This window comes from Acipenser ruthenus, chromosome 16 (genome assembly GCF_902713425.1).
Source record: "Acipenser ruthenus chromosome 16, fAciRut3.2 maternal haplotype, whole genome shotgun sequence".
Lineage (NCBI taxonomy): Eukaryota > Metazoa > Chordata > Actinopteri > Acipenseriformes > Acipenseridae > Acipenser > Acipenser ruthenus.
The window spans coordinates 16,954,884-16,981,702 of record NC_081204.1 but is presented as its reverse complement, the minus strand read 5'-3'; the positions used below and the strand labels follow the sequence as shown (position 1 = coordinate 16,981,702).

Here is a 26,819-nt window from a genome sequence, read left to right as displayed (position 1 = left end):
CAAACACAAAACACTTACCTCTCGCTCCAAACAGTTCTCGTTTCCTCCCATCAACCACAACAAAGGAACCGGTTATGGCGTCACGTCCCCCTAAAGTACCCTCAGCATCGCCCCCTCCGATAGCTAGTTCAATCACGTCTCCTCCAATTCATGAATGAAACTTTGTTGAATGAAACTGGTACCGTGACGCCATCCCATTCCTGAATGGCCGGCTTCCGACTGCCCCCGGAATAAACTGCCGAAACATTCAGTACGGGGCACGCAGTTTTTGCTGTACAGTGCTGTCACAGGTAGAGAGGGAGATTGTTGATTCAGATTCATTCGCTGTTTGTCACAGTACATTATAACCTTTATTGTAATTAGTACAATATTTAGGTTTAATATCCTATTTTTGGCTCGTCTCATTTTTTTTTTTATAAACGCCTGGGTTATGGGCTTTAATACGTGCTCTTGTGTGCTTGGTGCGTATGTAAGTGTGTCAAAATACAATGATTTGTCTTTAGAAAAAAAAAATGATTTTTTTTTCTATAATCTAAATTGACATAACATGAAAACCCATAACAGCATACTGTACAGTAGTATGTCAGTAAAATTAGACTTTAGTCCTGGTTAGCTATATCAAGTTCCCAGTATGTCCATGTGTAACCCTGTCTACTTAGTTTTGGCTTGAAAGCAACAGAAGAAGTAGACTTTTGCATATTGCCTGTTTTGTTTAGTTTGGGATAATTAAAAAAAATTCTGCTTAATTATTGCGCAGTGTGTGTCTGTTTCAGTAGATTGTCTGCATATTTGTTTTCTGTTTGTAACGAATATGTGCAACTGTTAAAATAGAACCTGCTCATGATACACTCTGCAACATACATGTCAGTCTTGGCTACTTTGCTGTGCTCCCAAAACTGAGTGCCCCCGGATTTTGTTTACAAAATATGGTCACCTTACCTTTTTTACTTTTCCAGATAACACACGGGCATAAGCACACAAACCCTTAATTAGAAAAAAAACAGCCTTACAGATATATTACATCTTAACTTTTTGACGCACTATATATTTAAAATGCATGGTTTCAGGGCAGCATGTTAACATTTTCAAAAATCACATGATTTACATCACATAAGGAGTTGTGGCTTGTGGGTGCAGGAGTCAAAGTTAAGTTCAAATTTGATTCTGAAGGTGGTCCAGTGAATGCTCAGAATGCATCTGAGATCATGTGGAACCCCATAGTTTTTGGGGGGAGCCTAGGCGGCTCCCAAACCCCTGTTGGTTTCAGTCAAAATGACACTTTCACCTATGTGTAGGCTACTTGGCAGGTGTAAGTGGAATTTTTAATGCATGAGCAAACTTAATCAAAGTAAATAATATTAATTTGAATCAATAAAATATAATTAAAACGTCCTCACACTACTGTTAGTTCTGCAGACGTCAGGGACAATGCCAAGCAATGAAGAACAGAAAGTTTGACAAAAAAATAAGCAGGCCCACCTTACTGACATCTGTAAGTACTCTTTTACTTACAGCATTATTCACAGTATGTGTTTAGAAGTACATTGATATACTTTTCTCCGTTGGGGATTGTGGCGGAGTGTCCCACCCCTATGTATTATTATTTGTATTTTTGTTTGCGGCGCGGATAAAAGCGCTGCGTCTTTTATTACTTATATTTAAAAACCCCGTAAGGATGCATGACTGATCAGCTACTGATTATTTAACTAGCTGACAGTCATGCATCCTTACCAAACGCGTGCAGACTGTGGCCGAGGGGTAATAAGATAATTAACAGCTAGTTAACCCCTCGGCCAGAGTATAAGAACCTTCAGCTGCCCATGTTGCAGGGTGGAGTGTACAGAGGAGAGTACGGGGAGAGAGTTAGAGCGAGAGCGAGGAAAAATAACATTTAAAAAAACGACTGCTAAACAGTCTTTGTCTATTCGTTTGGCCCTCGTGCCCTTTGGTTTCTGTTTTGTTTGTTTAAATCTTTTGTTTTGTTTTGTTTATTAATAAATTCAGCTGAGTGCCATAGCATTCAGCTTCACCCGCCCATCCATTGTTTTGGTTTCAGTTACTTCCTGGTCCGTGACGTCACCACTGCGGGCCAGCCTGTCACAGGGATCCATGATTAATGTTGCATTTAAAAAAGGGTCCGTCAACAAACAAAGTTTGAGAACCCCTGCACTAAGGGACGGAGACTGCGCTGCTAAAACAAAACTTCCAAATGAAATGAATAGAAACTGCAACACAGGGCCGACACAGGCCCACAGCATTGAGATAGTGACCCTCAACATCGCAGAGCAAGATCTGAGTGACCAGACCCGTGTCGTTCTCCTTGTACACCAAGAGGGAGGTGTGAGTCGAACCCGCGTCAAACACCATGCCGTACTGCCGGGGACAGAGAGGAATGGGTTAGCAGCACGAATAGCAGCTCCAGCTGACCCAGTCTCCCCTGGGACTGGAATTCTGGCATGGGGGGGAGGGGGGTTCATGTAGCGGCCCCAGGGGACCAGGAGACAGACCCTGGTTATCAACATTAATTTAATTGATTATTTTAAATGACCAATTCAGTGGGTTTAACGACTACGCCAATTTAAAGCTAGTATAACTCCAAATAAATAACAGGTTATTCTAAAAATCAAGGAAGGCAAGTGTATAAAGTGAGGGCGGCACCAAGGTAAAAAGTAACAAGACATTTTATTGGTACAGAGTTAAACATTAAAATATAGCAGCAGGTATCAATGATCCACAAGAGACATTCATTAAGGCTCAAAGTATTACGGCGCTTTTCATACAAACACTTCTAAGTGCTCAAGAAAATTGAGATTTCCACAAGAAACATTTAAAGATGAATACAACCTCATATACTTCTAAATAACACACTTCAAAATTAGCCGGAAGCAGCGATCTTCACAGAAACAATACAAACATCAATACAGCACCATGCAACTCTAAATGCAACACTTCAAAATAGTTGTGACAAAGGTTTCATAGAAAAAAAAACAGCCTAACCCTAAAACACCATATAACTTTAAATTCTTAATTGTAAACACTGCAGTAGACACTTATCTATGGTGGCCCGGAAGGGCAGGGTGAACATTTAAAAAAACACGGTGAGCAAAAAAATGTGGGCCGGAAAATAAAAACGATAATGACTTCCGGCACACATTTCTATTTCCGGCACACATTTTATTGTGTTCGCACACTCGTTTTTAAGTTTCACCACTATTCTCGTAAATGTTGCACACTACTTTTTTAGTTTTGCACACCACTTTTTAAAAATGTTTTTTCACAAGGGAATTTGTGTTTTTTGATGTACCGTATAAATAATCAAATCAATATATTGCACCTAGATTCAAACAAACTACCACTTTGAAAATGTAAGCTTAACTTAGGACGGCAATAATTATGGAGAAGTACTGTATCAAGTTACAGTAAAACCTCTATTTTCCAAACTAACTGGGACCAGGTGGTGTTCGGATCGTGGAATTATTCAGATTATAGAATAGCAATTATTAAGAGGAAATTCTGAAGATAAATACATAACTACATAAGAACATGCAGCTACAGTTATACCGTTTTGTAAAAAAACTACACTTTTATAACCCTTAAATACAGCAAATGTTATTTCTACAAAAGAACTAATCAGGGAACACAAAACAGAAATATGATACAGCGAGTACACAACAAACTCCCATTATTATCCTTGTATGTGGACAGCCTTGAGTGCGCAGCATCAGCTGATCATACGCAAAACTAAGGCTGTGTCCCAAATCACAAAGTGTACTGCACTATTTTGTCCGTCAACCATTTTGTTTAGTGTCGCAATGCTTAGGGAGCACCTGAAGTGCACTGCGATGCACCCTAAAAAAACCCTCTTCTGTAAGTGTGCAAGCCATGTACACTTGTGTCAAATAATAACCCAGGATGTATTGCTTTATTTTCTCATTTCCGTTAGAAAAAGATTTTAGAATTGCGTTAATATTTTGATTTTAAGAAACTAAGAAAGTATTTTTTGTTTATAAATGTGACATATGTCATCTTATTTGTCAGGCCAGCGGACTTTGTTATGTGTATATTATATACGTGTAGCTTTTAATCTGCTCCTCCTGTATAAACAAATTACAAAAATTAGAAGTATATTGCAGACGGTATTTTTTTGTTGTTTAAAAATGTAACGTTTGTCATCTAATCCAGAGGTTCCCAATCTGTGGGCCACAGCCCCTGTTGGTCCGCCAGCACAACTTCATTCTCAGGCTGCAAAGTGAAGGTATGAATGGAAAGATTGTGACCTCCCCTACAATGTGATCAGGAAGACTTCACCATCAAACAGATTGGTGTAAGGCCAGAGCAGCGAAACGCACAGCTACTCGATCCGAGCTGTTTTGAACTGTGAAGTACTCGACACATTGCGATGGGGATATCTCAGCGCTGAAATGGTGAATTCAGAAAATTCCTTTGCTGTTTGACGGTAGAAAAACAACGTTTTTGATATTGAGTTAGCTTTTCTTGCTCTTTTGCTTTTGTAATTATATTACAGATGATTTATGATATATGATGTGTAATTGCAGTACCATGTTCTGCCCGCGGGACAGGGCGACGTAAGCGGTTAATGACTAGGCATGCCTTGGCTTGTGATATCAAGTAACGAGATGGAATGAGCCAATTGTGGGAGAATATTTTGACAATGCACCTGAGGCGATCCATTGCAGAAACTACAGCACCCTAGTGTTGCCACTGCAAGTAAGACTCTGGGTTAGTCTTCAGAATAAGGTTATGTTCAAAACTATTTATCTACTACTGCTGCTAAGATGTGTTTGCACTCTATGATTTTATCCCATATGTCCTACTGCATAACTGTATGGTCACAGGCTGGGTCAACTATGTTAAAACCACTTCACTCTTTATACAAACAGAGTTTGAAAGTTCTAGATAAAAAGCCAGTAAAATATCATCACTGTCACATTCTTAAAAAATATAACATGTTAAGTTTTGATAATTTTATACATTTTTCCAATGCATGTCTGATTTTTAAGTCTCTACATGAACTGGCCCCTCAGCCCCTAAGGGAATTTGTTCAGCCCTGCTCTGTAAAAGCTGTTAGAGTCACTCGTTCAACCATAAGAGGAGACTGTATAGTGTCTCGATGTCGCTGTAAATTTGCACAAACAGCTTTCTCAATTAAGGGTGCCATGTTCTGGAATACGCTACCGGACTTCATGAAAAGTATATCAGAATACAAGAGCTTTTTAACATAACTGAAAACATGGTTAAAACAGGACCAGCTTGTGACCATGTCTAGTCCCAATCCATTTGTTTTATTGTATTTTATTGTTTGTAATTGTTTTTTATTGTTATTTTAGGATTCTTAGTTGTGTTTTATTGTCGTTTTGTTAGCTCCCCTCCCTGTTTGATTTCTTTGTTGTATTTTATTGTTATTGTTGTTTTGTTTGTTTTATTTAGTTTTGGGAATACCGATGTAAATGAGCTTCGGTTAAATCGGGTGTGCAATGCATCGCTTGTTTAATCAACAATGTTTTTAATTGTACGTTGTCCCAACCAAATAAATAAATAAATAAATAAATAAATAAATAAATAAATGTTCACTGCAGAGCAAATCATTTGATAAGCTATCCTTACCGCTTGCATAGGAATAGCAGCACGGGTGCTCATATAAGAGTTGAGTTTATTTATTTGTGTGGCATTAAAGAGTATACACTTAGTTTTCAAGACCACAGATCATTTCTTTTGAGATTTTGTATTTCTTTCTGCAGTAGAAGTAGGGGAGATGGGGGCTGTTCTTTTGTTTTGCTTTGTTTCGAAACAACTGAAATCCTGTTGGAATCCAGGAGGAGGACTGCTGGACAGGATAAGGGCTGGCTTCTCATTACCTCGCTGTCATTTTCCAATTAGCACAAATAAACGGGAGAGCGATACGCCCCCCCCCCCTCCCCCCCCCCCCCCCGGCTTCATTTCAAACCGCTGTGCCATGCTATGGCTCCTTTTGTAATGAAATGTATTCTCAGTTCTCCACTCCTAGCTACCAAACACTACCTCCCCCTCGAGCCCCAAGCCAGGATCCCTTTAAGGACGAACACAGGAACAGGGTTCCAGTGGCTTCAGCGTGACTCCACAGCCGTTCTTGACCAGAACTTAACAACCGTGTCTCAACCAGAATTTCAAAGCCCTTGGCATGATTCAAAAGTCGTGTTGAGCTCTGCCTCAGTGCCTTGTCTCTTGGTCACAGACAGGGTTCACACGTCTGTTTGTAAATCAGATAGCAATCTGTACTACTGACTCTCCTACCCTAGCACTCTGTACCATTGTACCACATGCCTGAAAGAAATATTAATAATTATTCAAGATTTCCCACGAGAAGACTTTGTCATTCCTTCTGTGTTTTATTCTTTTATTACTACCACTATGTGGGCAGCAGTGTGGAGTAGTGGTTAGGGCTCTGAACTCTTGGCCGGAGGGTCGTGGGTTCAATCCCAGGTGGGGGACACTGCTGCTGTACCCTTGAGCAAGGTACTTTACCTAGATTGTTCCAGTAAAAACCCAACTGTATAAATGGGTAATTGTATGTAAAAATAATGTGATATCTTGTAACAATTGTAAGTCGCCCTGGATAAGGGCGTCAGCTAAGAAATAAATAATAATTATAACTACGCTCTCAAAGTGAAAGATCTCAGCTTCATACATTTTGTTCCACTTCAGACAGGTAGCATGTTGCAATCTGCACCTGAGGAACATGTTAGACTGGTCCAGCCCAGCACCCAAACCTAAACAATCTGTGAAATGAACAAAGTGAACGCAATTTTCACTTTTGAGAGATCTCTCTGAGTCACAGAGAGCCAGGAGATTTGCAGACTTTTCAGATTCTGCTTTCGTTCTGAGAAACTCACGCAAAATAGCTGCTGCCCCCTTTTCCCAAACCCTGCTTTCAAATAAAGTCTGGTATTTGTGCTGCTAGACATCAACAGAGTTTTATTAAGAACCTAAGAACATTGACATTTCAGAACTTGGAAATGCTCTTTAACTATGTTGCTTACAGTATATGATCCATTAGCACTTATGAGAGGAAAAACAAAACCCCCAAGATTGTTAGGGGAAATAAAACCTCTGGGAATCCATGGCTAAGTGGATCATCCTTCTTCCATCAATTCAGACCACGATCAAAACTAACACCCGAGGCAAAGTTTCAGTAAAAGTGTGTGCTTGCAGAGCGTTTTGACACTGCTGTGTGTGCTGGAAAACGTTGTGAGTAGAATCTGTCAAGTAGCTTGACCCCTCCCCCTTTTGAGTGATTGATTTATGACACTCCGGAAGTCCTGTACCTTTTCTGCTTGACAAGAGGAAGTCCTGCCTTTTTTGATTGACAGACGGAAGACCTTCCTTGGTGTGAGCTTTCTAAACATTTTTTCACAAAATAGCTTTTGCCTGAACTCAAAGGACCTGAGATAATTGCCGCAAAAGGAACTGTTAAATGCACATCGAAGCCTCCGTCAGTAAAGTGGTGTAGTCGGAGTTCAACACTCTCTTCTTATACAAAATGTGAAATGTTTTCCGGTGTGGTCTGTTTTCGAGCTGAAAATCTAATCTTTCATATTTATAATCAGGGTATTTTCAATTAAGATTTTTTCAGGAGGGGGTGTCACGGTCAGGGTTCACAAAATTCTGTGTCAAATCAGTCAGGTACGCAAGATTAACCCTTTGCGGTCCATTTATTCAGCGCGTGTCAGGCGCGTCAGGTCCAATTTAGTTTCACACGCGCAGTTTATTTTAGACGCGCTGTTTAAAAGTAATTTTTTCACAGTAAAACAAGTTTAAAAGGCACTGCATATCAACAGGACACTCGGTACTGCATCTCCAGCCCAGCCCCACCCTTTGTTCACTATATTTTTCAAATATCTCTTAATAATAGTAAATACAGATAAATCATCTCTTGATCACTCGTTTTATCACCACTCTCCTCAATAATGCGATCCAAGTTGTTATTTTATTACTATAACATCTAAAAAAAAGCTCTGCCAATGTCTGTGATATTCTTTGAGCGCTGGATGCAGAAGCAGCTATCTTGTTTGTTTATGTCTGTGTTATCTATGTGGTGTCGGATCTATCAGTATTCATGAGATACGCCCCTTTTTTCGGCTTCTATCAGCTCCTATCGGTCTCACCCGGCCATTGAATGGTTTTCTCGGCTTTTTCCAGAGAAAAAATGACTAGAGACCTGTTTTTTGCATCTTTTTGATGACCAGAAAGGGAAAATTGCGATGTCGGACAAGGTCCGACATAGGACCGCAAAGGGTTAATGGTTTGAGAGTTTTCATAAATAAAGGTAATACCCTTCATTTTCAGACATGTTTTTACGATCTTTTGATTTAAAACTGTACGCTTAAGGCCCTCCCGAAACAAATTCTGAAATGTAATCGCCTGGTTTAAGCTCACTGGTCAGTTCTCCTAGATAGTCTCCTAGCGAATGGTTCCAATCCCTGGGTTTACTTGTGAACCGATTCAGTATCACGGTAAAGGCATCGTCTCTGTAGACGATCCATTAGATTATACAGCTCTAAACGGGCTGTGACAGGCTGACCGGGGTAAGGAGACTCAGAGACAGGAAGTGCAGGCAAAATAAAGACTTTAATTAACAAAACAAAGAAACAAACAAAAGGGCACGATGGCCAAACAAAATGACACAAACACAAAACACTAACTACACAAAAACACAAACTTTCTCTCCCAAACACTCAGCCTTGCTCTCTCCCAAACACCCACCCTTGCTCTCTCCCAAACACCCACCCTTGCTCTCTCCCAAACACCCAACCACCAAACACACCTAACCACGCCCCTTTTATACAGGTGCCGGGGCTAAGTGAGTAATTGGCACCTCATTAGCCCAGGCACATTCCACACATAAACTCATTCACTCACAAATCCACACCCCAAACTCACTCACATTATTGTTATTATTATATATTTCTTAGCAGACGCCCTTATCCAGGGTGACTTACAGTCGTAAACAAAAATACATTTCAAGAATCACAGTACACTCTAAACAATACCAAAAGTACAAAAACAACACAAAGACAGGCTGCACCCTGTCACATGGGCATAAGCCTTTGTAAAGGCAGCTATAAAACTGTTTACATTACCTGGGGGGGGGGGTGTGCGTGTCAGAAGCGTATCGCCATTGAACCTGTACCCAACGAAGTACCCAACAAAGCAAAAATGGGATACCTTATAACATTTAGAAAACACATACTGAAAGAAATCTGCAGGCTTGCTAACAAAAGTTGTGGATAAAGGTTTAGTATGTTGCCCACACTTCCCTCACAGTGAATTTAAGGAAATCTGCCTTTTGGCAGGATTCACTGTAATGTTCTTAGGGTCTAGCGCTATACCTTCTTTGAGAAGAGAGTCACGGGTGTACTTTTCTTTACTCTCATCATCCACACATTGCTAAGGGCATCCCGAACTCTCTTGTTTGCCTTTCAGGTGAGCGTTGATATACCCTGTAAAGAGAGTATCAGAGATCTGAGGGAAACGTCATATTTCATGTATTTTAGGCACCTTATACCCCTTTTCAAGAGCTTTGAATACCTCCACAGAACACCACACACCTGCTAAAGATCTTTCATCATCATTATGGGTGCAAGGCCCGGTCTGATTTATGTACGACAGAGGGTAAAAATGAGTTTACTGTAGATTCTGGAGGGGAGCACTGGAAAATACAACCCTCTAGGAGGTAGCATGGTTATTTTAAACTAACCAAAATAATTACTCACATCCTCAAAGTCCTGGTAAATTATGGTTGGGTGTTCAATGGGATATGTCTTGGTCTTGTTGACAAAGGGGTACAAACTTGTGAAATCATAGTACGCTAGCTTCTCATTTTCTTTAGCCACATAATGCAACGTAATAGCATTTGTGCGTCCTCCAAATAAGGAATCACAAGGGTTCATAAGCTGTGGAAAAACATTTACTCACAAAAGCATGAACCTGAAGATTCTGGTTTTTTTTTTTAAAGCCGTCCATTCATGCTCCCACATCACACTTAGATCTAGTTTGTAGACGTTTTTCAGCATCTTAACTTTCTCGTTAAAATTCTGGAACATCACACCGCATAATTCTTTAGTTAAAAGATTAAAATCGTTAGAGTCATAACAAACGTTACAGCCATGGGAAAACACACTGCAAATTCATAGGCGATATGAGCACCTTCTACAACTGCATAGCCATCCAAAAAATATTTCCCTATCTGTTTCTCCCCTTTGTTCAGAGCATGTCGAATGTGTGTTTTCAGTTTCAGAAACATACATCAGCCACTGGATTGAGGCGTTTGAAAAACTCTTCTGCCAATTAGAGTAATTGTCCGCTGGAACGATTATAGGAAGTATTCACCTCCCTTGGACTTTTTCACATTTTGTTGTGTTACAACCTGAAATCTTGATGCATTTAAATGGGATTTTTTTCTTCTGATCTGCACAACCTACTCCACACTTTCAATGTGGGAAAAAATGGGGGGAGGGGGGTGAAAAAACAAATCAATTAAAAATAAAAACTTGAAAAGTCTTCATTAGATAAGTATTCACCCCCTTTGCTATGACACACCTAAATAAGCTCAGGTGCAACCAATTGCCTTCAGAACTCACACAATAAGTTGAATGGAGTCCATCTGTGTGCAATAAAAGTGATTCACATGATTTCAGATTAAAACCGCCTGTCTCTGTAAGGTCCCACAGTTGGGTTGTGCATTCAAAGCAAAAATACTACCATGAAGACCAAGGAGCTTTCAAAACAACTTCAGGATAAAGTTGTGGCAAGGCACAGATCAGGGGAGGGGTATAAAAAGATTATTAAAAGATTCAAGATTGAATATCCCTTGGAGCACAGTCAGGCGATATGAGCACCTTCTACAACTGCATAGCCATCCAAAAATATTTCCCTATCTGTTTCTCCCCTTTGTTCAGAGCATGTCGAATGTGTGTTTTCAGTTTCAGAAACATACATCAGCCACTGGATTGAGGCGTTTGAAAAACTCTTCTGCCAATTAGAGTAATTGTCCGCTGGAACGATTACTGTGGTTTTCTTAGGCAAGAAGTGACTCCTGTACATAGCCATGCACAAGGTTGATCGTGCCCACCTCAAAGACCAGAATTTTACAGAATCAGATTCCAGCCCACCCCAATCTTCAGGATCTACCAGCGCATATATATAGTAACTGTAGATCTTTTAAGTTCAGGGAACAGCCTCTCATTTACCAGGAAGGGGTTTTTAAAGAGGTTCCTACAATTCCCTTTGCCCACTACACGTTCAAACAGAAGGCCCTCCACTTCACTGCGCAGTCTAGCCAGACTCATGCAGTTCCTCATCTTCAAAGTCAAAAGATCCCTAATAAGCCAGATCCATGAGGGGTGCAGTAAAGTTTCTATGATAGAAGGCCCTATAATTTGTATGTATTTTTGATGTAATTTTGCTTGTGTTTTTAATGTACTATTTATTTAATGTATTAAGAAAAGTATAATGTATTTTTTGCTTATGATATCTGTATGACTCAATGTGTATGTCTTTATGCCTGTGTATATTAATAAAACTTTTTTTTAAATTAAAAGTCACTTTTAGTGTTCAAATGTTATTTATTTTAACATTTATAACTCGTTTTTTAAAAGCTTGGCTGGATTTTACACATTGCAGGTTTACAATATTTTAAACTTAATGTCCATACGAGCATAATGTGTGAATAAGTTTGTATCACTTTGTAAAACTGTAATTTATGCAAATCTTTGTAAACCATTATTTTACTATTGTGCAAACCCTAGGTCCAAATAGACTTAAACACGTCCATTAGGTTCTTGGTCTAGTAAACCATTTGTAAAAATGGGCTTGAAACATGTGTGATCTTTCTAAACGTTAAGTTTCTATATTATTACCATATGTTTGCACAATTAGTTAATCATATTTTTCATGCAGTGTGATAAACAGGAAAGTGCAATGTTTTCTTGATTATTAGTTTCAAGGGCTTTAGGACAAAACAAACAGAATATTGTTTTCTCACTCTGTTCAGCCCTGAATAGATAAATTCCTCTTAACCTTTAAAAAAAGATTGTGACATTTTTACCTGTTTGTCTACATTCCAAATCTGCCCCTGCGTGTTTGTTTTTTTTACCAGGGCAGTTTCCTTGTGATCAAGAGATGTAAACAGTTTTTCACTGGAAGCCAAGTGTTCCAGTTTATGTCAGAATTCTGTATATGTGCTTCCGTGTCTCTATGTGTGGGAGGCTATTTGCATGTTACACAAAGTATAGTGTGTATAACATAACATCTGACCAGCCCATTGTTCTTAAATCAGAAGATAAAGGTGGGGTAGAGCTACTCAGAATGAAGATGATTATACAGTGCCTATAGGAAGTATTCACCTCCCTTGGACTTTTTCACATTTTGTTGTGTTACAACCTGAAATCTTGATGCATTTAAATGGGATTTTTTTCTTCTGATCTGCACAACCTACTCCACACTTTCAATGTGGGAAAAAATGGGGGGAGGGGGGTGAAAAAACAAATCAATTAAAAATAAAAACTTGAAAAGTCTTCATTAGATAAGTATTCACCCCCTTTGCTATGACACACCTAAATAAGCTCAGGTGCAACCAATTGCCTTCAGAACTCACACAATAAGTTGAATGGAGTCCATCTGTGTGCAATAAAAGTGATTCACATGATTTCAGATTAAAACCGCCTGTCTCTGTAAGGTCCCACAGTTGGGTTGTGCATTCAAAGCAAAAATACTACCATGAAGACCAAGGAGCTTTCAAAACAACTTCAGGATAAAGTTGTGGCAAGGCACAGATCAGGGGAGGGGTATAAAAAGATTATTAAAAGATTCAAGATTGAATATCCCTTGGAGCACAGTCAGGCGATATGAGCACCTTCTACAACTGCATAGCCATCCAAAAATATTTCCCTATCTGTTTCTCCCCTTTGTTCAGAGCATGTCGAATGTGTGTTTTCAGTTTCAGAAACATACATCAGCCACTGGATTGAGGCGTTTGAAAAACTCTTCTGCCAATTAGAGTAATTGTCTGCTGGAACGATTACTGTGGTTTTCTTAGGCAAGAAGTGACTCCTGTACATAGCCATGCACAAGGTTGATCGTGCCCACCTCAAAGACCAGAATTTTACAGAATCAGATTCCAGCCCACCCCAATCTTCAGGATCTACCAGCGCATATATATAGTAACTGTAGATCTTTTAAGTTCAGGGAACAGCCTCTCATTTACCAGGAAGGGGTTTTTAAAGAGGTTCCTACAATTCCCTTTGCCCACTACACGTTCAAACAGAAGGCCCTCCACTTCACTGCGCAGTCTAGCCAGACTCATGCAGTTCCTCATCTTCAAAGTCAAAAGATCCCTAATAAGCCAGATCCATGAGGGGTGCAGTAAAGTTTCTATGATAGAAGGCCCTATAATTTGTATGTATTTTTGATGTAATTTTGCTTGTGTTTTTAATGTACTATTTATTTAATGTATTAAGAAAAGTATAATGTATTTTTTGCTTATGATATCTGTATGACTCAATGTGTATGTCTTTATGCCTGTGTATATTAATAAAACTTTTTTTTAAATTAAAAGTCACTTTTAGTGTTCAAATGTTATTTATTTTAACATTTATAACTCGTTTTTTAAAAGCTTGGCTGGATTTTACACATTGCAGGTTTACAATATTTTAAACTTAATGTCCATACGAGCATAATGTGTGAATAAGTTTGTATCACTTTGTAAAACTGTAATTTATGCAAATCTTTGTAAACCATTATTTTACTATTGTGCAAACCCTAGGTCCAAATAGACTTAAACACGTCCATTAGGTTCTTGGTCTAGTAAACCATTTGTAAAAATGGGCTTGAAACATGTGTGATCTTTCTAAACGTTAAGTTTCTATATTATTACCATATGTTTGCACAATTAGTTAATCATATTTTTCATGCAGTGTGATAAACAGGAAAGTGCAATGTTTTCTTGATTATTAGTTTCAAGGGCTTTAGGACAAAACAAACAGAATATTGTTTTCTCACTCTGTTCAGCCCTGAATAGATAAATTCCTCTTAACCTTTAAAAAAAGATTGTGACATTTTTACCTGTTTGTCTACATTCCAAATCTGCCCCTGCGTGTTTGTTTTTTTTACCAGGGCAGTTTCCTTGTGATCAAGAGATGTAAACAGTTTTTCACTGGAAGCCAAGTGTTCCAGTTTATGTCAGAATTCTGTATATGTGCTTCCGTGTCTCTATGTGTGGGAGGCTATTTGCATGTTACACAAAGTATAGTGTGTATAACATAACATCTGACCAGCCCATTGTTCTTAAATCAGAAGATAAAGGTGGGGTAGAGCTACTCAGAATGAAGATGATTATACAGTGCCTATAGGAAGTATTCACCTCCCTTGGACTTTTTCACATTTTGTTGTGTTACAACCTGAAATCTTGATGCATTTAAATGGGATTTTTTTCTTCTGATCTGCACAACCTACTCCACACTTTCAATGTGGGAAAAAATGGGGGGAGGGGGGTGAAAAAACAAATCAATTAAAAATAAAAACTTGAAAAGTCTTCATTAGATAAGTATTCACCCCCTTTGCTATGACACACCTAAATAAGCTCAGGTGCAACCAATTGCCTTCAGAACTCACACAATAAGTTGAATGGAGTCCATCTGTGTGCAATAAAAGTGATTCACATGATTTCAGATTAAAACCGCCTGTCTCTGTAAGGTCCCACAGTTGGGTTGTGCATTCAAAGCAAAAATACTATCATGAAGACCAAGGAGCTTTCAAAACAACTTCAGGATAAAGTTGTGGCAAGGCACAGATCAGGGGAGGGGTATAAAAAGATTATTAAAAGATTCAAGATTGAATATCCCTTGGAGCACAGTCAAGTCGATCATTAAGAAGTGGAAGGTATAGGGCACCACTCAGAATCTGCTTAGATCAGGCCGTCCTCCCAAACTGATAAGAAGGGCATTGGTCAGAGAAGCCAGCAAGAGGCCAATGACAACTCTGAAAGACCTACAGCGTTCCATGTCTGAGATGGGAGAAACTGTCCATATGTCAACAATAGCTCGGGTACTCCACAGATCTGGCCTGTATGGAAGAGTGGCAAGAAGGAAGCCATTTCTGAAAAAAGCCCATGTAAAATCCCGCTTGGAATTTGCAAAAAGTCATGTGGCAAAAGATTCTGTGGTCTGATGAAACAAAAATTGAACTATTTGGCCTAAATGCAAAGCGTTGTGTCTGGCGCAAACCCAACATAGCACATCACCCAGGTAACACCATCCCTACTGTGAAGCATGGTGGTGGCAGCATCACAATATGGGGATGCTTTGCATTGGCAGGGACTGGGAAGCTTGTCAGGGTAAAGGGCAAAATGGATGGAGTTAAATACAGGCAAATCCTTGAGGAAAACCTGCTTCAGTCTGCAAAAAACCTAAGACTGCGACGGAGATGCACCTTTCAGCAGGACAATGATCCCAAGCACACAGCCAAAGTGACACTGTAGTGGCTAAAAAACAAGAAAGTGAATGTCCTAGAGTGGCCCAGTCAAAGCCCGGACTTGAATCTGATTGAGAATCTGTGGCAAGACTTGAAGATTGCTGTCCACCAACGATCCCCATCCAGCTTGACAGAGCTTGAACAATTTTGCTAAGAAGAATGGGCGAATAATGCACAATCCAGATGTGCAAACCTGGTAGAGACTTACCCCAAAAGACTCACAGTTTGCTTACTATACCAGAATCTAAATCATTAATGTAGATTAGGAAAAGCAGAGGACCAAATACTGATCCCTGTGGTACACCACTGGTTACCTCGCTCCATTTTGAGGTTTCTCCTCTATTATTATTATTATTATTTATTTCTTAGCAGACGCCCTTATCCAGGGCGACTTACAATTGTTACAAGGTATCACATTATTTTTACATACAATTACCCATTTATACAGTTGGGTTTTTACTGGAGCAATCTAGGTAAAGTACCTTGCTCAAGGGTACAGCAGCAGTGTCCCCGACCGGGGATTGAACCCACAACCCTCTGGTCAAGAGTCCAGAGCCCTAACCACTACTCCACACTGCTGCCCTATAATCAGTACTTTCTGTTTTCTACATGTTAACCAGTCCATACTCCATGTGCATGCATTTCCTTGAATCCCTACTGTGTTCAGTTTGAGAATTAATCTTTTATGTAGGACTTTGTCAAAAGCTTTCTGGAAATCTAAATAAACCATGTTGTATGCTTTGCAATTATCCATTGTGGATGTTGCATCCTCAAAAAAATCAAGCAGGTTAGTTAGATACAATCTCCCTTTCCTAAAACCATGCTGACTGTCTCCCAGGATATTGTTACCATATAGGTAATTTTCCATTTTAGATCTTATTAGTTTCCATAAGTTTCCATATCATAGAAGTCAGGCTTATTGGTCTGTAGTTACCTGGTTCGGTTTTGTCTCCCTTTTTGTGGATTGGTATTACGTTTTCAATTTTCCAGTCTGTCGGTACAACCCCTTATGGTGGCCCGGAAGGGCAAGGTGAACATAAACACGGTGAGCAAAAAAATGTGTGCCGGAAAATAAAAACGATAATGACTTCCGGCACACATTTCTATTTCCGGCACACATTTTATTGTGTTCGCACACTCGTTTTTAAGTTTCACCACTGTTCTCGTAAATGTTGCACACTACTTTTTTAGTTTTGCAAACCACTTTTTAAAAATGTTTTTTCACAAGGAAATTTGTATTTTTTGATGTACCGTATAAATAATCAAATAATTGTGGATATATACAGTATTGTATTATATTTGGATTTCTTGTTTTTGGTATGTTTCTGTTGTATAGTGTTATATTTATACCGGTTCAGAGGTCTCCATTGGTATTTCTGTTTATTGCATATATATAATACTGTAGAAGTGTTCTCTTAGGGGAAATAGATGCACAACTATATTACTCTAAAAATGAATAATATTGATTTCTAGTCTTTAACTGTGGTTTCAGTGTTTTCTCTTCAGATGTAAATGAGGAAAGGTTGACACTTTTGCAATAAAAGGCTTTCCTGTGATGCATGTGATGTGACATGTTTCTATCATGAAACCATCCCCCTGCAGAATAGCCCCTTTAGTTTGCAGGGGTTTTTCTCTTAAGTAATAGCATGTCTGTCTGAGTGCTCATTTAACAATGCTCTGCTGTCACCTGCTGATCCTTGAAAGAAGCCTAAAACTCGTGGTGAAAACGAGGATGCTTTTCATATCCTGCCATGTTCACACTGTGCCTTTCCAATGATTCACCCTCTTTGATATCCTGCTTTACCATTCTTATCAGTGTGTTACCATGCTAACCAATTCCTTTCTCTGCCATGCACTGCACTACACATTGCACACTTTAACTCCAGGGTGTTATTATAATAATAATAATAATCTTTATTAATAAAGACAAATGATCACAAAGCACTTAACAAAAGTATGGAAACAGATCAAATAGCATCTAATATACCCAAACTGTTAAAAGCTCTGGTATTTCATCTTTCAAGTTTATTCACAATTTTCTTTTTTTTAAAGTCAGTTTTGTGTCATTCTTCCTCACATTTGGAAACTCTGTAATAAAAATCTATCTATATAACAACAAACAAACTATCCGAAACACAGTAGAATGACAGAAAATAAAATTATAAAAACAATAGAAAAGTTAAACAGTAGTTCCTCTACATGGATTCCCACCATACCTTCCTGAAATATAATGCAGTACTTAAACAAAAACAAACCAAAAATAAAAAACCCAAACAACCTGTTAAAAGTAATAACATATAAGAACATACATAAGAAGGTTTACAAACCGAACCAGGTAACTACAGACCAATAAGCCAGACTTCTATCATATGTAAACTTATGGAAACTATAATAAGATCCAAAATGGAAAATTTGACCTTGGCTGCTGCAACAGTATTTGCCACTCCTCCTATTTTTGTGTCGTCTGCAAATTTAACAAGTTTGCTTACTATACCAGAATCTAAATCATTAATGTAGATTAGGAATAGCAGAGGACCTAGTACTGATCCCTGTGGTACACCACTGGTTACCTCGCTCCATTTTGAGGTTTCTCCTCTAATCAGTACTTTCTGTTTTCTACATGTTAACCACTCCCTACTCCATGTGCATGCATTTCCTTGAATCCCTACTGCGTTCAGTTTGAGAATTAATCTTTTATGCAGTACTTTGTCAAAAGCTTTCTGGAAATCTAAATAAACCATGTCTTATGCTTTGCAATTATCCATTGTCGATGTTGCATCCACAAAATAATCAAGCAGGTTAGTTAGACACGATCTCCCTTTCCTAAAACCACGCTGACTGTCTCCCAGGATATTGTTACCATATAAGTAATTTTCCATTTTGGATCTTATTATAGTTTCCATAAGTTCACATATAATAGAGGTCAGACTTATTGGTATGTAGTTACCTGGTTCGGTTTTGTCTTCCCTTTTTGTGTATCAGTATTACGTTTGCTATTTTCCAGTCTGTCGGTACAACTCCTGTGTCAAGAGATTGTTGCATGATCTTTTTTAGCGGTTTGTAAATAACTTCTTTCATTTCTTTGAGTACTATTGGGAGGATCTCATCCGGCCCAAGGGATTTGTTTATTTTAAGAGCTGCTTAAAAGAAACACATTTTAAGCAGCTGTGTTATTATATGTTCTATAATATATGTTATATTATATGTTATATAATATAACATATATAACAAAAATAACTGGACTGCGGATAAACTCTGGTCAGGAGGGAGCTATACTTTGTGGTGGCAAAATAAGTTGAGGAGTTAAGGAAGTTAATAAATCCACCCCATATCTCTTCAAAGAGCCAGTTCCTTTTGCAAATCCTACAGTATTTTTTTTCACAAAGGACAGATGACTAAATATTCCCAAACCACATAGATATATTTGGGGAGTTATCATTTTTCCAACAAAGGGCAATACATTTATCAGCTGTTATTAGTGCCATCTTAATAAATCAAACATCCCCAATGCCCATATTTGTCACTAAAGACATATCGCCAAGACATATCAGGCGTGGCTCAGGTGGTACAATGATGTTTCTTATCTGAGAAACTGTTTGAAATATTGTTCTGGATTGTAATATATCCTGCCGATCAGACTGAATTGCAATAATCAATGATGCCTTTCTTTCTTAACAATCTCTCACGACTGATGCAGCTGTCTTCCATTTCATTAATTCTGCTTTCAGCCTCTTCTACTATTTGAAGGCTGGTGTTCACATCTTTACAGAGTTTTCTGAATTCAGCCAAAACTGTCCCCATTTCACTCGCCTCCTTGTTTGGCATGGAATACCATTCTCTCTTGTTTTGTTCTCCAAGCTTTTTTGGTTTTAACTTTTTTTATTTTTAAATTTGGAATTGGCAATTATTTTTACCTATTTTCTCCCAATTTGGAATATCCAATTGTTTTTAAGACCTTGTCTCAGTGCTGCAGCTCCCGTATTGACTTGGCAGAGATGAAGGCAAGCATGCGTGTCCTCTGAAGCGCGTGCTGTCAGCGAGTCCTCCTAATTTTTGGCCAAGTTGTTCATTGTTACAAGTGAAGTAGAGCAATTCATCGATCTATGGTTTGATTGAATTCAGAAGGGGTGAAAGGTCAGCTGGGATCCCATGCCATTCAGGAAGGAAGGCAGCTTCATACTTGAATAATTTCAGGAATGGTGATTCAGGGAGTGTGAAGTTGGAGAGATAAACCGTCTCCCCACCAACAAGGTACCCAGCCCAGTAGCCAAATGTCCCAATAGTCATGATGGTGTGATTGCAGTGAGCAAGAATAACAAAGTCCTTTGCTGGCTTTGATTCATTTCCATCACCAGAGAAATACACATCTCCTTTAGAAGCATCAATGTTCTCTTTGCACCACTCCATGCCATTGCTGGTTACCACAAACACAGGTTCTTGATACTTGTTCCTGAAATAAGACATGGCTTTATCAATGTAGGCCTTATCTGCTATCACTCCCTTCCATGAGTCTCTCATAACACGCACATAGTCCCCCCTTCGCACATGGACTGCAATGAAGGTGACATTTTCCCGACTCCCTTTAATACCTTCCAGGTACCGGTTGGCCTCGTCTTTGAGGAAATCATGGAAGGTGAATTCCCTAAGGATGTCTTCTTTAATATGATGGTAGAAGGTCCAAGAGCAAGGAGTGCCTGTTAGCTTCACATAATCCCCAGGAATGTTGTAATACTCATTGGACATCCAGTCATGGAGCCAGTAATGTTTCCATTGTATGTTTGTGTTAATTTTACTATGAAGCACAGGTAAAGTGATCTTGAAGATTGGTGCTAAGTACTCATGCATCTCTGGAAGTATGTATGCTGGTGATTGTTTTGCTTAGCCAAGGCATACAGAGTTGCATACTCACCCATTTGATTGCCAAGACGGCCAAGTGAGTTTACAGTCCATATCCCTTGATCCTTTCTAATAGTGGTCATTGTTGATTTGGAACTTGATTTTAATTGATCCATCTTCAGGATTTGCTGTTTATTAAATATTTCAATGACTCCATATAAGAAGGACATTATGAAGATACATAGTAGAAACAGTAAGAAAATACATGGTTTCCAAGTCATTGGCTTTTCAAGTTTCATTTGTTTTCTTTGGTATCCTAAAAAGAGTAAAAGAAAATGTATGTAAGTGTTTTTGATAAAGAAAACCACCACCCACTTTCCTGTAAATATGCATGTGTGTGTGTTTAGCAGGGATGGGGTTAATCTCCAGCTCTATCCCTGATTGAATGCCCAGCTGCATCCTATTAAAGGGAGGTTTGTTTGGTGTGTAGTAGAGGGATACAGGAGTAGCAGGCTGTGGTGATGGTATGTTGTTTGCATTTGATTGTTTGAACCTTTTTGTTTTGTATTTTGTTTTGAAAGCTTAATTTTGTTAGTGAATAAATATGTGTACGATGTTTCTTTGACAACAGTAGAGAAGCTGGAAGCTTTAATCAGTTCATACATCAGGAAATGGTTGGGAGTTCCACGCTGCCTCAGCAGAGTGGGACTTTATGGTAAAGGAATACTGCAACTAACAACTACTGCAACTAAAGGAATACTGCAACTAACAACTACTGCAACTAAATGACATTAGTAGAGTCACGCGACAAATGCGTAAGGGAGGCAGCACCTGTATTGAAAACTGGAAGAAAGTGGGCTGCAAAGAAAACTGTGGAGGATGCAAAGGCTGCCCTTCGAATTGGTGATATCATGGGGCAAGTTCAGCATGGAAGAGGGGGTCTTGGTCTCAGTTCAGCTCCTCCTACATGGCACAAGGCAGCCCCAGCTCAACGGAGGAAGCTGGTAGTCAACGAGATGTTAAAGCAGGAGGAGAGGATGAGGTGTATAAAGGCCATTTCCCAGGCCAAGCAGGGAGAATGGATGAGATGGGAGAGTGTGGAACAACGCAAGATTGGCTGGCAAGATCTATGGTCAATGGAACAGAGCAGGATCAGTTTCCTCATCAGGTCAACATATGATGTTCGCCCATCACCACAGAACCTAAACCTCTGGGTAGGAGAGGATCCCTCATGTCCTTTGTGTTCATCACCTGCAACATTAAGGCACATTTTGACAGGATGTAAGGTGGCTCTTAGCCAAGGACGGTTTACTTGGCGCCAGGACCAGGTGCTGCGATGTTTGGCCTTAGCATTGGAAGACACGCGTAACATGACCAATAAGTTGCCACCTGTTCCATCAAAACATTACACACAAAAGACAACATTCCTCCACCCAGGAGAGCAACCACCAAGAAAAAGTATTAAAACCAATCCTCGCCCAGGACAACTGGAAGCTGCTAGAGACTGGAAAATGCTGGCAGATGTTGGTCAACGGCTTATTTTTCCATCTGAGATTGCCACCACTAACCTTTGACCAGATATTGTCTTGTGGTCTGGATCAGCATGCCTTGTTCACCTGGTAGAGTAAACAGTGCCACGGGAGGATGCTGTAGATGAGGCGTATGAGAGGAAGAAACTGCGGTATGCTCAACTAGCCACTGAAGCGGAACAGCGAGGATGGAGAGACTGGGTTTACCCAGTGGAGGTGGGTTGTCGAGGATTTGTGGCACACTCTACAACCCGGTTTCTCAGAGACGTCGGATTCAGTGGCCAAGAGTTGTGTCGCACAGTGAAGAACTTATCTGAAGCAGCAGAGAGGAGCAGCAACTGGCTGTGGTTGAGACGCAAAGATTCTGGCTGGGGATCTCAAGCACAATAGAAAGAAACGCTGATGTACGGGTAAGTAAGCTGGGCTAAATTGAGTGGGGGACAGACGGGGGTGATGCTGGGACGCCACAATCACCGTCGAGCCCTCTTGAGGTGTCGTGGGCTAGTCGACGAAACACCGAGGATGGAAGGTGCCCACTTGAAGACCCCAGAGATGTACCCGACTTAGCTCAATCCAGACGGTTGTCATGCTGATGCGCTGGGGAGACCACACTGTGGTTTGATCCCCGGAGCCAGCATCGCAGCCGTTGTGTGTGCTGATGCGCTAGGGAGTCAATAAGCTGATCCCTGGAGTCAGCATTACACTTCAGCCATCAACACCAGACAGAAGAATATCTACATCATCATATGGAAGGAAGCACAAATGGATGGAGACACATATGGATCACATTAGTTTACTGTAAAGCTATGTCTTAGTTGGTGCTTATCTTGGTGAGAGCTGAGTTCAAATCAGCATGAAGTTTTAACATCTACTTTTGTGTAATTGAAATCCTTGTGATGGGGGTTGGTGGGTGTAGCGCCTGTGGGACCAGACGTAACGACACAGACAGGCAGGAAGTGAGGCGTGACCTGTGCACCAGCAAGGCAGGGCTGGGCAGGGTTTTATTAATTCACAAATAAACTAACAAAAATCTTATTCTATGTTGGCATCCCTGAATAGATGCACATTGATCCTGAGCTCTGGTGCACAGAGTGGCTGGGTGTGGTACAGTTCTCACTTTAGTGGCTCAGGCGTTGTGTCTCCCCTTTGGTGGTGAAAAATAACAGGTTATATTTTATTTATTTTCCTTTTTTTACAGTACTTCCTGATAAATGCTCTGCAGCTATTGTGCAGTACTCTTCTTTTTGTAATAATAAATGATCTGGCTAGGAACAGCAAAGCTACATTGTCTTCAATTGAAAGGGACAATATATGGCAAATATTTGTGTCTTCCCCTACTTGTTACCTCTCTGAAGCTGAGGGGCTCTACAATAACACTCATTTATTCTCTTTATTCCATGTGGATTTTGCTTCCCTAGGAATAGTTGGTGGTTTAAATAAAAATTCTGAAAAGAATGCTATATGACGGCTTTGACGGCGTAGCCGAATGTTTTTTTTCGTTTCATTTCGTTTCGTTTCTCTCTCTCGCTGCTCTCGCTCCTAACACCCACCTTGAGTGCAGAGAGCTGCAGGCTTTTATGCAGGTGACCATCTCCTGATTAGCAACAAATTAATCACTTAATTTGGGAGATGGCCACCTTCTACACAAGGTTTTTAATTACCATGGATGGGCTTCCCATCCACACTACCAAACAAAAACAAACATTCGGCTACGCCGTCAAATTTATAAAACAATAAACCATAACAACAACAAACACGGCGCACGCCGTCATATTTTCACAATAACTAAATCATAATAATAATAAACCACAAATACAAAATAATAAACTGCACAGGGGCGGAGGGGAGACGCCGTTCTAAAAATAAACAAATAATAGGAGGCTGTGTGGTCCAGTGGTTAAAGAAAAGGGGCTTGTAATTAGGAGGTCTGCGGTTCAAAGCCCACCTCAGCCACTGACATTGTGTGACCCTGAGCAAGTCACTTAACCTCCGTCTTTCGGACGAGACGTAGTTGTAAGTGACTCTGCTGCTGATGCATAGTTCACACACCCTGTAAATCGCCTTGGATAAAAGGTGTCTGCTAAATAAACAAATAATAATAATAATACATTTCAACAGCAGGGCTTTCTACCGCCCTGCTACAGGTAGATAGGACTTTTTCTTGTTATTTGTAGTAATTACCCTGTAATGTACTCTGTTTAATTAGTTGTATTCATCAATCTTTTGCAGGTAATGTATTGAACTGTGATTAGATCAGTCTGCAGCCATATGAATATTGTCTTATGATACGGCATGAGGACCGGGACATGTAATTCTTCCTTTAAGTTTTATTTGATAAGATTTGGCAGATCTAGGTTGTGTGAAGCTATCAGTTAAAGATATGGGCATAAGCACAGATACTTGAATGGTTTCCAAAAAAGGGCATAGCAGTCTTTCAAAAGTAAGTTCAAATCAAGAGCATTTATTTACAGTATTTTGCATAATCTTTTTTAAAATTGCATGACAAGAACCAAAACAATCACTGAAAAAGATGAGACATTGACATGATTTTAAACAATGGTCTACCAATTTTTTTTATTTTTTTTTATCAGAAAATAACGATATTGAAGACAGTTAACGGTTACCAAAGGTCAGCCAGAAACATTTATTTACTAATTAAATGAAATTAAACAAAGAATAGTGCATTTAAACTTATTTCAACTTTTTCTTAAAATTGACACCGGCGCAGGATTAGACTACACCAATGTAAATTCAGTGCATTTGAATTTTGGAAGCGATATCTATATATTTTTCAAAAAAAAAAAATTCAGCCTAGGTGAGATGACTATGATTTTTTAACATTTCAGTTTGCTCTTTTTGACAAGTTCCAAACTTTTTGAAACCAAGTGTATTTTTAATTAAAAGCAGCCAGTTAAGGCCCAGATTAGCTCAGAATCTGTCACTGCATTGCATAATTTCACTGTTCATAACTTAAAATATTATTATTTTATTTCTTAGCCGACTTACAATTGTTACAAGATATCACGTTATTTTTACATACAATTACCCATGTATACAGTTGGGTTTTTACTAGAGCAATCTAGGTAAAGTACCTTGCTCAAGGGTACAGCAGCAGTGTCCCCCACCTGGGATTGAACCCACGACCCTCCGGTCAAGAGTCCAGAGCCCTAACCACTACTCCACACTGCTGCCCTGTCCAGAGCCCTAACCACTACTCCACACTGCTGTTGTCATCATCAAAAGTTTGCATACCCCAATGTGTGGAAATTTGTACATTTCTGCAATAAGTTATATGTATATACAGTAATTTGCCTAATCTTTTTTTAATTTATAGCATTCTTTTCAGAATTTTTATTTAAACCACCAACTATTCCTAGGGAAGCAAAATCCACATGGAATAAAGAGAATAAATTAGTGTTAGCTGCAATAACACTAATTTATTCTCTGTGTGGTCCAGTGGTTAAAGAAAAGGGCTTGTAACCAGGAGGTCCCCAGTTCAAATCCCACCTCGGCCACTGACTCATTGTGTGACCCTGAGCAAGTCCTTGTGCTCTGTCTTTCGGGTGAGACGTAATTGTAAGTGACTCTGCAGCTGATGCATAGTTCACACACCCTAGTTTCTGTAAGTCGCCTTGGATAAAGGCGTCTGCTAAATAAACAAATAATAATATATCTAGTACATCAGAAATAAAAAAATCCCTTTTGGTTCAGAGGTAGGCAAATGTAGAATCTGACTTCTGACAACTTATCTATGCTTGATCCTCTCCTGGTGAGATTAATGAAGCCTGGTAAATTGGGGTTATTGTTCCATTTTCATGAAATGCCTATCTTGTAAAAAAAAGAATGTTTACTCTCTGTGGCACCAATACGCTTCCGTACAAAGACACAACGCGTTGGAAGGTGAGACAGTCACTCAACTTGCTATAGAACAACACTCATTCTCATGCACTTTAACAAACATATTAATTAACTTTCCAATTAAAATACACCTGCCTCAGAAAAATATTCAAATTAAAGTCTGGTTTGATACTGTATACTCTGTTTTGGTTGGTTAACACCTTCAATCACTATTATAATGAGTTTGCAATGTGCTACAGACTCCAAAAGGGACATTTAGCTTCGTTAGTCCAGTTTTCTTTACCATTTCCTTCTACCTTGGTTACAGACAGCACATTTGCCTAGCAATTTATTTACACCGAAGCCCTTGTGTTAAGCTGAATTCTAAAAAGAGCCTTGCAACTGTTCTAGTTCGTCTCCAGGGTCCTCACACCAACATTAAGTCTGTTTCAGTACAAGTTAAAAAATAATATTTCACACTTAGTAATGATTAAAAAATAAGGTGGCATAGATAAAGGTAAAGGATATCTTGAAATAAAGGTATAAAAGTCAAGATAAAATATAAAAAGAACATAAATCAACCCATTAAGCTCCCTTCACATACAGTAAAACATAGCACCAGTTTATTATCAAGAATATGAAATAAATACTTACTGGAGAGTAAAGAGAAAATAGCTGTTGTATATTCTGTTCACGAGAGAGATGTTTTTATTAGCAGTTGGTTCAACGGGTGACTGGCAGCCAATATGTACTTCCTTAAATGAGGTTCAAGTGGAGGAGGCGGGCATTTAGGAGTCCCAAAATACACCCATCTTACCTCAACACAAGCCAATCAGCATTTGTACTTATTTTGTAAGACTGAAAAGTAGGTGACAGACCCTTGAAGCAGTTTTTTGTGTCATTTATTAGTTATATTAGGATAATATGTAAGAAGGTAGTAATTTAGGCAATTATTGCAAGAAAGACTCACCTGGTTTGCACTCTGAAATGGATTGCAGCAAGCTAAGTTACTAATATCTGATGGTAGATTGTACTGCAGCAACGTTGAAAATGATTTAAAAAAAAGGTTTTAGAAGAAAAAGAAAAATAACT

At 39.2% G+C, this 26,819-nt stretch overlaps 1 protein-coding gene across 1 annotated transcript in view; it reads right to left on the bottom strand.

Annotated features, from left to right (window-relative positions):
- LOC117414311 (ectonucleoside triphosphate diphosphohydrolase 8-like) overlaps positions 1 to 26,472 on the bottom strand; it is a 32,715-nt gene extending 6,243 nt beyond the window's left edge. Inside the window, exon 1 of the mRNA XM_058988954.1 lies at positions 26,382 to 26,472. The gene's annotated coding sequence lies outside the window, so the exon portion shown is untranslated. The remainder of the gene's footprint in view (positions 1 to 26,381) is intronic.
- Positions 26,473 to 26,819: the final 347 nt, after the last annotated feature.